The sequence below is a fragment of the Dermacentor silvarum genome, chromosome 5 (assembly GCF_013339745.2).
Source record: "Dermacentor silvarum isolate Dsil-2018 chromosome 5, BIME_Dsil_1.4, whole genome shotgun sequence".
In the NCBI taxonomy this organism is placed as follows: domain Eukaryota; kingdom Metazoa; phylum Arthropoda; class Arachnida; order Ixodida; family Ixodidae; genus Dermacentor; species Dermacentor silvarum.
This window is the reverse complement of record NC_051158.1, coordinates 23,131,689-23,146,669: the sequence shown is the minus strand read 5'-3', so window position 1 is coordinate 23,146,669 and position 14,981 is coordinate 23,131,689. Positions and strand designations below refer to the sequence as shown.

Genomic DNA, 14,981 nt, shown 5'->3' with positions numbered 1-14,981 from the left:
TTTATGGTGCGACGAGCCGCGCGAACTATGGTAATGAGCGGCCATATGCAATAGCAGTCGAGAGGCATGCGTATCGCCGCATTTTCCCTGTCATTTGGGACCATGGAGATATTTTGCTCACAACGCGTGCTCATAGCACTTGCGTCGCTCTTGGGTGGTGTTGGCATTTGTGTTTTGAACCATCATTTTTTATTAAAAATAGGTTTATTTGAAATAATATTGGTTGAAACTAACAAACTTTCTGCAACTTCTACTTTTCACTACTGCGTTTGTACCGTAATCAATATTAATGACTTTTCGCGTCATCTAAGGCTATGACAACGGCGACCTTTTAATTCATAAAAAGAAATGTTCGCAACGCGGCGCCTTGAAGTTTCCTCTCGCGGTGCGAGTAAGCAGCAAAGTGAACAAGAGATGGCAATGCCGGCACTTGCGTCGCGCAAGCGGATGCCTGTGACGCGCGCAACGCTATCGATGATATTCGGCCGCTTCTCAGCCAGACCAGTCGGGCTGAGTCACTTGCGTTTCACGAGATAGCGATAATGCGGCCTAGAGCGCACACTCATCATCACTGGTAGGTCGCTTGTCTTGTCTCAAGGTATATAAAGCACGCGCGTGGGCACCAATATGCGGTGACTCATTCCGTTTCCCGGGACTGGGGAGGAAAACTGTTTTGCTTTATCAAGAACGGTTCAATGGGCTTCTTCGATTATCCGTCTCTGACAGACCCGGACGGTCCGAAAGACTGCATACGCAACGCTCATTGGCTGAAAGCACCGTCATCGGGCAGTCCGGGACTGTCACGAACGGATAATCGAAGAGGCCCAATGCCTACATTACAGTTTCTTAGGCGAAACGTCAAATTTGCGTCACGTTACGAAAGCAAATCGGGGCCGTCAGCGCCATTTCTTTAAGCGTCGCGCCTACGTCAGGCCTCGAAGAAAATGGCGGAATGTCCAGAATATAGTGGCTTAGATCGTGTCAAGTGATTGCCGCTCCGGCGAATCGTTTCGCGTAGTTTGGACACGTCTATAGGCGAACCACTCTATAGATGAACAACGTGAGCGGCAGGAACATGCGGCTGCCGCAATCGCACGTTGCGACGAAGACGATAAACATACGCTGTAATAAACAACTACAGTTGCTGAATCATATACGAAAAAAAAAAAAAAAAAAAAAAAAAAAAACGTCCTCTGAACGGTTGCAAAAGCTCCCGCACACGTGTGTGTTGATTAATTTCGTGCTTCGAGGGACCCACGCACATCAGTCCGCCGAGCGCAGGTCACATGTTGGCCGGCTGCATGACGTAATCGCCCACTTTCCTTTACCCATCATGGCTTCGTATTTAGAATATAGAAGGCGCTGTTAGTGCGCTGTTTATCTGGCGGCATTCCCGCCTGCATTTCTCAGCCCCCACTGTGGCCGCGTCGAGGCCATGTGCAGCTGCTCGTGAGACCTTGATCACTTTTTTAGGTGCGAAGCACCTTATATGCGCCCGGGCTGTCGGCGTCTCCTGTCGTACGTCGTCGTCGTCGTCGTAGTCACGGTAAGCAAGCGGCTCGCGCTCGCGCTGAGCACGCGCTCGCGTCACTGCTGCCACGTTCGTCATCGTCGTTGTCTTCCAAAGCAAGCGGCTCGTGCTCGGCACGCGCTCGTGCCACTGCTCCCGCGTTCGTAGTCGTCGTTCGTTGTCTTCCACAGCTGGCTGCGTTGCCGCTCATTAGCGTCGAATTTCACTTCTGTCGTAATGGGGAGGCCGCGTTTACGTGGTTATGAGCGATTGCTTAAGGCAGTATGAGCTCTTCAGCGGTGCATCGCGGCATGCTTCGCACCTCCCCAGGTTTCACGTCAGTGGAGCTGAATTTCGCTCAATGGGTCATTTGACACTTACGCGCGTAAAATTTAATTCGCCGCTCGAACCGAGCCTACGAGTTAACTCGCGCTAACTGTAATAACTAATAAAAACTAAAACAGTAAGAAAATTGCGTCCATAATGGCTAAATAGCTGAGGATGTTTCTCTGCGTGAGCGATGTTTCTTTCCTAATACTGAAAAGCCAAGTTAAAGCTAGGAAAGGGCCGCCAGCTTCGCTGTTTGCTCAGACTTCGCACCGCTAGTGTGAAGCTGCCCCCGTATTTAATTTTTTTTTTTTTTTTCTCATTGTGACCATGCCGGGCTGCTAGAAGCTTTTCATAGGCGTCAATGTGAGCAAACGTAAGCTGCTTCCTTTAACATGGTTACATTTTTTTTTTTTTTTTGCTGTTCAGAGCCTTTAGTTTATGTGGAGTATGTTGTTAAACAGCCGTTTTTGGTTTTTGCTGTGGCGCGTTCGTCGGCCAGCGTGAAGAAAGCACGCTGCCGTGGCTGAAGCGATATCGTCCTGCACGCGAAATATGGCGTTTACTTGATTCTAACCAACGTTTATAGATACCTTTTGAACCTAATCTAAAAACGTTGATTGTAACCGAAAATATTCCCAAAATGGCAGCGAGTGACGATAAGCGCCAATAAAGTGACACAGCTAGTGATAGACGCATCCTAGAGATCTACGCACTACCATAACTACACGCTATAACGCGTATCTTGGGGCTCTATTCTGGACACGCATGGCGGCTGCACGGCCGCCATTATCCGCCATCTTGGCTGTCTCATTGGCTGTCCAGAGGTCACGTGTTTCGAAATTTGTGCCGGGAAACGGAAGTTTTGCAAAATGCAATTTTGCGTTTTCGTCATAATGACGAAGCGTGACGTGGAGCTGCAAGTTTTATCGACTAATACTTTTTTGTGGTCCTTGGCGCCTATATTGCGACTTTAGCGCTTTAAAAAGAAAGTGTACGGTAGCATGCAGAAGCTCGTGCAATGCATCTGCAATTTCGCGAATATGTGGTGGCGTTCCAAGATAGCCGGCATGTCAGCTTGCTGATTGGCTGAAGGAATATCCTGTGAAGAGCGTCACAGGAAGGGCTGTTTCGTAAACGTCAATTTGACGTTGCGTGACGTTGCGCTGGGCCGCCATTGCACAGATTTTCCGCCATAATTTGTGGTGCGACGAGCCGCGCGAATTATGGTAATGAGCGGCCATATGCAGTGTCAGTCGAGAGGCATGCGTATCGCCGCATTTTCCCTGTCATTTGGGGCCATGAAAATCTTTTGTTCACAACGCGTGCTCATAGCATTTGCATCGCTCTCGGGTGGTGTTGGCATTTGTGTTTTGAACCATCATTTCTATTAAAAACACGTTTATTTGAAATAATATTGGTTGAAACTAGCAAACTTTCTGTGAAATTTCGCACTTTTCACTATTGTGTTTGTATTGTAATCAATATTAATGACTTTTCGCGTCATCAAAGGCTATGACAACGGTGACTTTTTAATTTACAAAAAGAAATGTACGCAAGACGGCCGGCATTCCTGCGACCCGGTCGCAGCAAACAAAAGGTGCCCAAAACGTTTGGTGCGACCCATGACGTCACGTCCGCTCTAACCAATGATGTCACGTCCGTTTATTTTCATGGCGGCTGTTTTCCGGGGCCGGTCGCGTTGTGAAGCGGTCCGTATTCCGTGCCTTCTTACAGAGTAAGTAATCCATTTTTCCACTCTATATGCATGTAATAAAAGGTTGGGGCTGTCAGCTGCTTGATGTGTTGCCGTCAGTTATCTTGCGCGCATATTTTGCCTCGTGGCCGCGTCAAATTGCAGCCGGCCCGTAGAATGGGCCGTGGCATCCCATATAAAGCTATAAAGCTGATCCTCCGTCAGGATCGTTAGTACGTGTACAGAACCATCCAGTAGTGTGGTTCAGTGAATGATGCGTGAAAAAACGAGGACGCAAGAAAATCCTGACATGGTGAGCTGTTCCGCCAGATCGTGTTGAATCGCGTTTTTGCGCGAGATTGTCGAACAGCTTTGCTACTGCTTTTCTACAGCTTTGCTGCATTTCATTTAATCACCACCTGCATTCTTTTATTGCGATAGCAATTATATGGACACTCAAAAGCAGATTTCTGCCGTCGGCGTCGCCGTCGCCGTCGCCGTCGCCGTGAGGTTCCGTATGACGTCATTTGGAGATGAAATCGTCGCCGCGCGCCGAACGCTGTATGTGCGAGTGAAAGGGCGCGAGGGGCGCGTCTTTCACGGGGAGTGAACGCATGGCGGAGAACAAACGCGCGTTCTGCGCCTTGCTCGCTTAAGGGCTGCAGAATTAGGCGTCTCGTTTCTCCTTTACAATCACCATATATGTAGAGCAAACGCGCCTTCTTCAGACGCGCGAGAGGCCGTGGGGGAGGGGGAAGGAAGGGACGCGACGTTTAGCTGCGGCACCAAGTGCCTATTTATATGAGAGGCTCCAGCAACAGTCACCAACGCCGCACGCATTTTGAGCTAACGCGGGCAAAACGCCGATGGCGTCGACAACAGTTCTGCGTGTTGTTGCTACCAAAGCCGCTCACATTACTTCGTATGACATTGCTGTGTTGCTATCGCATCGCCCTTAGGGCGAACTGTGACATTTTTTAATAAGACAAATGGCATTACTGCGCGAAAGAGCGTCTCGGAAGTTTCCCAACAACAGCCAATGCCGCCGTGCCTGTTGCATGCACGCTTACCAGCTACACGCTGTCCTGATGCAGTTGGAACGATTATGACGCAGTATCAGCCTGCTACTGCGGGCTGCAGGATCACGGTGACAATACAATTAAAATAACTAAAGAAATTAATGTAGTAAGTGTGGTGTTCAAACGTTGCCAAGCGTGATAAGCGGACCTGCCTCGTAAGATGCGTTGAATGAATCGGCTTTCTAAAGTCAGCTTCGCCGCAGTAGACGTGTTACGCGGTGAAGCTTACCCAAAAATTATTGCAGTGAAGCATACCAAAAGTGAAAAGGGGCCGCTATCACGGGACATGTATATGTTCCTTAACTATGTACGCGCGCACTCGCCTTCGCCCATCACATTACGCGCGCCCAGGAGCGTAATAAGTGTATTGGCAGGTGTACTCACATATATGAAAACTGCCAAGAAAAGCTGGTTAAGGCAAGCTCTCTTGTCGAAACGTTTGCACCAGCCTGTTCGACCACTGTTATATCACCGCAGTTTGTGTATTGCGGTGAAGCATACCGATAGTGGGTAGGGGTCACGCGAATCGGGAGTGTAGGGTTTCAGCCAGCGACGAACCCTACCAGTCTCAACGTTCTAGTCTCAACAAAGCTCATTTTTGCGCCAGGATGACGTTTCGACAACTTTTGCTGGCTATTGGTGATGACACAACTCTTTTACAGATAACATTCTCTAAGCCTTTGAAATGACAGGGAGCACTGACACCGGCCGATAATTTGACATGTCATTTCTGTCCCCTGATTTAAACAGTGCAGTCAGCTTCGCCTGTTGCATTTTTGTAGGGTAAACGCCAGTAGACAAGCAAACATTGAATACGTGGGGGAAAACAGGCACTTTGCTTTGTTGTGTACCTGTCATACTGCTATTAAATTTTCCTTTCCTTTTAAAGTGCTTACGTACATCACATCGCAAGGAGTCACTGTGTAATTAGTGACCTTGTCATGTTAAAAAACCAGGCTCTACTCAAGAGAGGTTGGGGTTAAGTACCTGTGAAATTTTTTTAGAGGGGTAGTTTTCTGAGAAGAAATCAGATGCCAGAAACAGACCTGTGGTATCCTGGGTTTGAGTATTTAACAGTGGAAAGGATACAAATACATTATATTTCTTGTCTGAAACCAACAAGTAAGTGAAATATGTAAATATATTAAATAGCGTCCATGGAGCAACTGCAAGCTGTGCACACCTAGACCCAAAATGCGCTTCTCTTGCTCCAGTCCATGCAGGCTGTCAGCTGCTTTGTTGAAGCCTCTGGTACATTCTCAGTGGTGCAGTAATTTTTGTCTGCATTTTGCTCAAGTGTGCCCTAGACATAATTGAGTGATTTGCAGTTGCAACTGGACTGCAGCCTCAGCTTGGGAGACCAGTGGTAGGGCACATTTTGTAAAACTAAGCTACACATGGCATTACCAGTTTGAGCAGAGACCTGTTTATATATGTGTCGTCTTAGCATCTAGATTTTTTACCATGAATTCAGAAAAATCTCCAGCACATTGAGTCCCTAGATTTGAATTGCTGTATAAGTTGTCTTCTTGTTCATTGCGGTTGCGCTTAACTTCTGTCCAAATAGGAGAGCACTTCTGCATAGCACATCAAGGACCATTCTTATTAACATGCCTTCCTTTTATTTATCTTACCTACAATCAAGAGCACACGTATATAGCACATGAATGTGCTGTGCTTGAACTTGACTTACATTGCCATGTTTAGTAGCACAGTGCTCATAGTTGGTGTTGGTTCATTCAAGCTAAGCATTACTACAACCTTTAACTGTAGGTATTATGGTGTGAGAGCAGAGAAATGGATATGCAAAGACAGTTGGGCACGTTAAGACATCTTTTTGTGTGTGAAAAGGTGAAAGATACACAAAATGGGATAGAACACGTCCACTTTCATCTTTTCTCACAACAACAACAAATAAAAAAAAAGTCGGAGGAATAAGGTTCCTTCACTGTGCCATAGAAACTATATGTTTGCTCTCAAATGTAATTCTGATTCGTTGGATTTGTTCTTGTGCTGTTTTTCTTGAGTGTGCTTTACTTTTCACACGTCAACGTTTCAAACTCGTTTTTATTTTTGACAGACTGAACATCCCACGTCTTGGTTTGACTTCCTGGTACAGGATACTTGCAGTTGGCATGGAGTGGTGAAGCAGCATGGTGTACTTTTATTAAAAGCACAGATTTCACCAGTATAGAAGCAGTTCATCAAAAAAAAAAAAAAAACATGTGTGCTGAAAATAAAGTGTTCCTACCCACATTCCTCAGTGTCTAATTATGCTTGTATCCCTGTGTTCTCTTCAGCAAAACCACTTATATGGGGAATTGATTGTGATAAGTGCTTGTGAAAGTTTTCAGGAAGAGCTTTGGACCCTTTTTACTGGTGCACAGGTAAAATGTGCACATTTTGTAAAATTGAAACACCAGGTGGAGTAGTAAACACCAATGCTTGATGTGGCATTTGTCGGGCTTGTGTGTCGGCACATTTCCATACAACAATATACTCTAGGACAGCATGCTAGCACTACAACGCACCCATCTTTTATGTTAGGTATAAATTACTGCAAGCTCTTTAAAGATGGTCACAAGAGAAATGCTGGCTTTAATTCAAAACTAAAGGTGAAGGAAGCTGTGCAAATGTATTGAGCAATTATGCAATCTGTGCCGTTTACTCAGTTAAGGTAACGTCCAAACGTGCCATAAGGCCTTGATAGCTGAAACCCGAGTAACAACTGGTAATGCAATTAAAGAATCTTGCTACACCTCTAAAAATGAGGCAGTGAAATGAAATTAGTGTCACAATTCCTTTTTGTTGGGACTTCGTTTGGGTTGAATATACTGATTGTAACAACACAAAGTGGAGGGGGTGATGCACATTAGAGAAATGCTAGTCTATTTTTATATTCCACCTTCTCTACGTTCAAAGGGCAGTAAAGTTACCATGGAAAGCTACAGTGAAGCCATTGGTTGAGTCTGTATGGTGGCAATCACCAACCTAACTGCTTGGGTTTATAGTGCCTTACTTGTACATACCTATTTAAACGTTGAGCTATTTGAACATTGATTAAGGTAACCAACATATGAACAAGTAGTTTACTGAGTAAATTACATGGGGAAGGGCAGAAAGATAGGACAGAGCACAGGGGGTGTATTCTGCAAGTGTCAACCAAATGGACATAACCATTTCAACTGCTGCTTAAGTTCTGATTGGCTGGGCTGGGGCACACGTGAGAGGGAGACAGGTGCCCCAGTCAATCAACGTTTCAGCAACAGATGAAATGGATGTGTCCACTAGATGAATACTTTCAGAACACCCCCCCCCCCCCTCCCCGCATTTCTGTCTGTGACCAACATGCCTGGTATGGCACCCTTGCTTTCAATATCCGTCTTTATCAGCAAAAGTGGGAAAGAGCCACGTTTGTGCATGAAACGTTTTCCTGAGGTTGTCTGCCTTGAAGCCCATGGTGGTAATCACAGGAAACAGGGCAGATCCAGAGTAGCACCAAAGGAGAAGCCTTTATCAAGACAAATATGGAGGGGGGTTACTGCATGCTCAAATTTGTGAGCTCACAAGTTTGCCAAGGCCGCGTCAGTGTCGGTAGTTGATGAAGACTACATGAGAGAGAGAGAGATAAATGAGATGCGAAAGGCAGGGAGGTTAACCGGAAGGTAACTATCCATTAACATGGTTAATGAATAACCACATAGGCTAAAATTATTTAGGTACTGTTTATGAGGACTACATATTTGCTGGAAATCTCTGAAAATAATTGTGCAAGCGCAGAATAACACCCTCCACTAGTGGTGACGTCCTTGAAGGAATGAATATGTATCAGTTGTACCTGTGTGGTGAATAAAGTTACATAAAAAAAAAACTTGGCAATAGAAACTAAATTCAGAGTAGTACTCCAAATACATTGCCTCTTCTTTAGGACTAGATGAATGCAATTAATTATAATAATCAATTGAAAATCGAATGCCAACCACAAAAAAAAATGTTATAAATGTTTTAGCTCCTACCTGAGAGCCATGATTGTGAACAAAGCTCCAGTTGAACCATCTCTAATTTTTCATTTTCATGATTTGTGTTTAAACTACTTACCATGCCTCTTTCGACCAGACCAGACGAGCCTTCGTCAAACTCTTCACTACTTCAATGCAAATAATTAGAGGTTGGCAAATGTAAATTTTTTCTAATGGGAATAGTAAGTGTCGAATAGTCGAATACAGATGAATACATTTACAGCAGGCTTATTTATCTTGATATAATTAAGCACCGTGCTTGTACTGACTACAAAAAAAAAAGAAAAATACTGCTAACTATCAGGGAAGATTAGGATTACTTTTAAACACAAGTTCACTAATTGTGATTTAAAAAACTGCACAAACACCTCTCAAGATCTTTAGAGCCTGGTGGCAAACAAGAGTTCTAAGAATAAATAGCTGCTGTATGACTAGCTGTAAAAAAGTACTAAATAAATGGTTGTGGCAGAAAAAAAAAAACGGAAGACAAAAGCTGCAGAAGGACTATTTTGCTGTAAAGACATGTAAAAGGACAGGTTGCAAGAAAAAAATCACCGGTTATAAAAAATTTACATGCTCAGACTGTCAATAAAAATAAATGATAGGCTATAATCAAAAATCAGGGGTTGTCATGTAGCCTTCCATCATGAAATCAAAAACACAGTTTGCATTACCAATTCTGTTTCTGCATTGCTTCGAAAACTTTTGTTGTTTCACTTGTGATAATTTGGGATACTTTGTTAGCAGATGGTGAACAGTAACAACTTTAACAGTCGGTTACTGCGAAGTATTTGGCTAGTTTTATTTAATCAAAAATGCTGAATAGTTGATTATTTTAGAATACGAATAGTTAGCATGTAACGTTCGATTCATATCCAAAACTTCAAATATTCTTCCACCCCTACAAATAATACTTCCTTTACCAGTGTTCAGTGCCAAAGCCCCCCCCCCCCTCCTTAATATGTACTCGGCATCCACCTCTACAATCCTGAGGCATACTGACGTTATGCCGTGTGGCAACCCAAGCAAATAAAAAAAAAATCCTGAGGCATGATTAGATTTGCATTGTGTGGTAAGTACCAGTCTGCAATAGTTTGGATCTGTCGGCTGTGCTGAGTAATTGTCACATCACATACTTGTAACAGTCAAGTAGTGCTTCTCAAGAATCGTGTTCGAACTGCACACACTAAAACATAAGCTGGGATATTCAAAAGACAAGTACATGTTTTGCTTGCCAATCAACGTTTAGTGTGCTCATTTATGTTAGGTGTGCTGTTAAACGAATATTGTAATTTGCTAATGCAAAGAAAAAACAAGCCAGTATCTCTTGCTTTATAAATATATGCACTGAACCAAGAAAGTAATTAACGAAGAAGAACATCAGAAATAAACACAAATATGTGTGCACTTACCGGCATAAAATAATTCTCAATGCAATATTTCATTGAGGCATGCAACTTGAATTAAAGCCAGCTCACAGGCTTTCCAAAGCATTCCCTAACTTGTATGTGTTGCTCAGCAACATTCAAGAAGCTTTCACCAGGTTGATTTTTCCTTTGAATAACTTAGACAATTCTGTCTCGTAATAGGTCATGTAGATGACTTCATTTTTTGAAGTCACATGTCAAGAAACCAGTGCTAGAAGAGAGTATAGCATTATGCACAGCTGCATATTTAAGGCACTTTCTAAAAACACACCGATTCATGATCATTCACTGTGTTAGTAACTATACTCCTACCGAAGCAGACTGAGAACACATCTGGGCTCAGTGGCGCACCCAGAATCTCTGCCAGGGGGTGGGGGGTTGAATTTTTAGGGGGGGGGGGGGAGAGCAAACACTTGCCTTGCTTTAGCTAAAGGAATCCAACAGCCAATAAAATGCCTAATAATTATAATTATAATTACACCAAGGATGATGACGATCTGTATTCCATCAGCATTTTACTCAATGTAAATTAAGTGTGGATGTAATTAAGTGTGAATAAAGACAAGACAATGATAGAGTGTTTTTGTTAATCAGGAAAATTCGACGACAAGCCACCGCCTGAATTGTAATGACAATGTGAACAGAGCACTAAAGGTACACGTTGGACTGGTGGGGCTGGACGCTGTCGGGGGGGGGGGGGGTAACTTGGCCACAGGGGGGCGTTACAACTACCGGACCCCCCCCCCCCGTCGGTGCGCCACTGTGGGCATTGCATTCAATAGCTGATGTAAAATGCGAAAATTACTGCTTGTAGGTATGAATGAACCAAATGAGTCAGAAATATAGGTTCTCAAACTTCTAGTATTGAGTGTGGCAACATTTACGAAAACACATTGCAACTGAAAGTTGCAAAGCATGCGCTGAAATAACTGAAATAGCTAGATTTAATAGACCAATAAACAGAAACTGCAAATTCCCAACATTTCTAAATACTTTTCCTCACACTACCCTCATAGAGGTGGCTTCCCTTAATTGCTCACACCTCTGCCTTACTTCTATAATTCCCTGCTCTCGCTGCTTTGCCCATGCTGACTGGCACCTTGCACAAAGGTTAGGGCAAAAGCAGCTTGTGTTGTGAGGCAAGCTGTCCACGTCTGGTAGCCACATGTCAGTTTATCATAGTAAATGAAAGGGAAGCCATGAGGGTAAGTCATAGAGAAGACGGATACCTAGGTTCAATGATAAACTAAAACGCCAAAATGGAACTATTAGGCAGTCCAGAGGATCAGCAAAACTGACATAGATTGGAAAAACTGGAAAGATGCATCATGGTGTATATTTATGTCATACAGGTCCCAGTCAAGTTGAAAGATTTTTACTTTCTAATAAACTTATAAGACAATACATGACCAGCAATACTGTATAGGGAACTGAAACAATTTTAATAAAGTCATCTAGAAGTCAGGACAGAGAAGGGACTGAAGTGAGGATGCTAAAGTGGATGAAGTGGAAGCAGAATATGAAGATACGTCTTAAAAAATGACATCCAACACACGCATAAAGGTGGCAAAGATTGGACTCAATGTTCAAGAAGAAGTTGAATATGACAATTTATTAGAATACATACATGAGAGGGCAGCTAGTCTAAACACGTCTAGTCTGCTAGTCTAAACATTAACAGTTGAGCAGAAAATGATTAAGCATGGGTGCAGGCTCATGTAGAATTCCGTATGGTATGCACGATGTGAGAAGTTGAATCTCATAAAGAACCGTGGCCTTACACGCCTCAAATATAAAATGATGTGGGCTAAGATGAGTGTATAATCAAGGATAGCATCAAGAGGGGGCCTCCTCCAAAAAAGAGAACAAGAGGGAGAGCGATTTTCGACGTAACAGATACAAGTCATGCGTATCACAATTAACTCCAACATGTCTCGGGGAAGACACAAACTGAATCTGCCAATGGTGTAGGCAAAATGGTATGTGTGTATATATATATATATACACACACACATATATATACACACACGTACATACATACATACATACATGCATACATATATTCCGGTGTGATAGGCGTAATGTACTATATTTTTTTCATACTGTGTTACCCTTTGAACTTGGGCCATTGCTGTTTTAATATAGCAGTTGCCAACTGGCAGATAAAACGTAAATCTGCGAAACTAAGTCTACGACTGGAATATAATAATATAGCCATTTGCTGCTTGTAATTAATAACCACCTCTTTCTTTTTGCACGCAAATAGTACGCTGATATTCCCGAAAGAGCATCATACAGTAGCTTATTTGTGTTTGTTAACTAGGGCACAAAAATGCTTACTCAAATCTGAATACTATATTTGTTTGTATGATTGATTAGTTGGTGAACTTGCCGATGAGGACTTTATATTTACGGTTGCAGCAAGATACTGGCAATGTTACATGACTGAAATGTTGCGATCTCACTCAGTATGTACATGGCCCCTTCATACATGACTGACGGCGCACTGTCAATAAATGTGTCGAAGTCAGATAATTTTATTCCATGGAGCTGGATAATCTCTTTAAAGGATGCAGAGAAGACAGGAATACTTTTGTTGCATTGTTTAGGGAGTCCTTGTTTAATACGGAGGTGATAAAATTTTGGCCTGATGTGCAGTCAGTATAATGCCACATTTTTTCATAAAAGATTTACATTACTGGCCCAAACCACATGAACAAGTTAATTACTAGCTGCAGGCATAACAAGAATTAAGGAAAAACTGCTACTTCACCGTAGCTGACACAACACGTACAGCATTGAACATGTGCGGAAAAGTGCCTTTGTGCTGGTCCCCTCTAGTAAAGCCTGTCATGTGTATAGCAGTACTCTGCAGCCTGATTAATGAACTGCAGTAACATGGGTAAACAGCATTAATTGACACCTGAGCTCAGTTTCTGTATGTGTTTTTTTCTTGCCGCTATATGGACAGAATTGACAAAAAGAATTTGCACCCACAAATGATGTGGGCCCATGACTCAAGGAGCTGTACAACAAGGCTATATACACATTCAAATATTCATTAAATTAAATTTTCTGTTCTCTACAAGGGTGGCAATGTAGGCTTGTGGTGATCAGGTCTGCGTTTCGTTTCTTCTCGTATCCTTGTTTTTCACTGCGCTACACTAATGCCACTCGATACTCTAGCTGTCACATTCATGAGCACTGGAAACCTAGTATCAACTAACGTTTTGCCTGATTTACGATAATTAAAAAGCAAAATATGTGTATAGTAGGTATAATGAATTCTGGTGAGTTTAGCATCATGGACGTTATTAGCTTTTAAGATTTTAATTATTTCTCCCATGAGGCAGAGTGCATGCTCAACTGCTCAATTAGTGCGATGTAGGCAAAAAGACATACTTTGGCTCTGGCATACATTTTATAGTATGTTGCATGATCTAATCAAGTTGTTTCGATTTAACGAAGTTCTTGATTTAATAAAATTATAAAACCTCAGATATACCATAAAATTCATTTACTAGCCTTACTGTACTTTATAACCAAAGTATCCAATCAAAGCAGTACAGCCGCCGCGGTTGCGATAAAGCAATTGCTTATAAACATTGCTTATAAGCAATTTGCATTAAACAGCGCGCGCAGACGAATCGCGAAAGTACGTGAGCTCTACATAAACACGCCATCGTCGTTATTCTGTTGCGATGATTGAGCGAAAGCATCAAATAGCCCATTGAGCGAAAAAAGCCGGCATCTGTCGTCTCGGCGAAACGGCATCTAAATTGTCATTGGCTGGGGATGCCACGTCACAAACGCGCCTCGACGGGTAGAGGGGCCCAACGAAAGGGAACACCTGCTGCTCGGTAGGGCCCTCAGGTATTGCGGGAGAGGAGAGGGCATCGCCTCAACGCCACACATCCTCCCTCTTCACAAGTTCCAGCGCGCGGTCCGTATCTCTCTCCTTCTCAAGCCCACTTGGCTTAGCTGCTGCGCGCGCTGCCGGCTTTAGTGACCGCTGCTACTTCCTCGGTCTGTCGCAATGCAGGACGTTGGTGGCATATGGCGTTGGCATCGCAAGCTGTTGCTGCTGCTTGCTGGCTCGGGCAGCACATACCACTATGGTACATTACTCACAGTGCAAAATCGAAGGACTGCTCACCGACATTCAATTGGGCATGTCCTCGGACGCGTCATCGTTCACCGTCAACCGATTACTGTCTTCACACTGTGGTTGGCATTGTGTTGTCATTTCGAATTCATCGTAATATCACCCCTTTGACACGGCCTTACGCTGTGTCGTAGATCACGCAGTCGTCGTCACGCCTCGCAGCCGTCATACCCATGGTCATTATGCCTCAGTCGTCGTGACTCAAGAATTGTGATCCCATCGTCAATCATACGATCCTTGTCACACTGGCATAATCATACTGTAGTCGGCATTCGACAGGTCAATCACCTGTCAGCATCGCCTCTAAGGTTCTAGAACAGAATGCATGTGGTGACGTACCGCAGTAGTACGTAGGAGACACTCGGGTCAGAGCAATTGCTGGCCTTGATCACAGGCCAAGCCTCCCTGCTGCTACGACCCCACTACATCACTTATTTCAAGCTCCACAGTAATCCTGTAATTGAGTAACAAAATGGTTTCTTCAGCAATGTCAGCATATTGCCATAAGGACCTTCTCTCTCATGCAAAACACAACTATTGTCAGTTCTAACTTAGCTCCCCTCTTGAACTTGGTTCTTGCGTTGAATGTATCTTTAGCTTTCGAACGTCTGATACATTGTGCCCTGACTCCTTCTCCTGAAGTTAAGTGAAATTAATATGATTGATTGCAATTACTAAAATGCACTGAATGCTTACTCTGACAAGTACAATTTGTATTAGGTTTAACAACTCCAATTCAGAAATCTGTCTTTTGTAAC

General features: G+C 43.5%; 1 protein-coding gene across 3 annotated transcripts in view; it reads left to right on the top strand.

The window, feature by feature from the left end:
• Window positions 1–1,392: 1,392 nt before the first annotated feature.
• LOC119452327 (uncharacterized) overlaps window positions 1,393–14,981 on the top strand; it is a 38,873-nt gene continuing 25,284 nt past the window's right edge. Inside the window, exon 1 of one of the 3 annotated variants that reach the window (XM_049667499.1) lies at window positions 1,393–1,537. The gene's annotated coding sequence lies outside the window, so the exon portion shown is untranslated. Of the gene's footprint in view, window positions 1,547–14,981 lie in introns of all 3 variants that reach the window. The other 2 variants (XM_049667501.1, XM_049667502.1) reach the window with 2 other exon arrangements.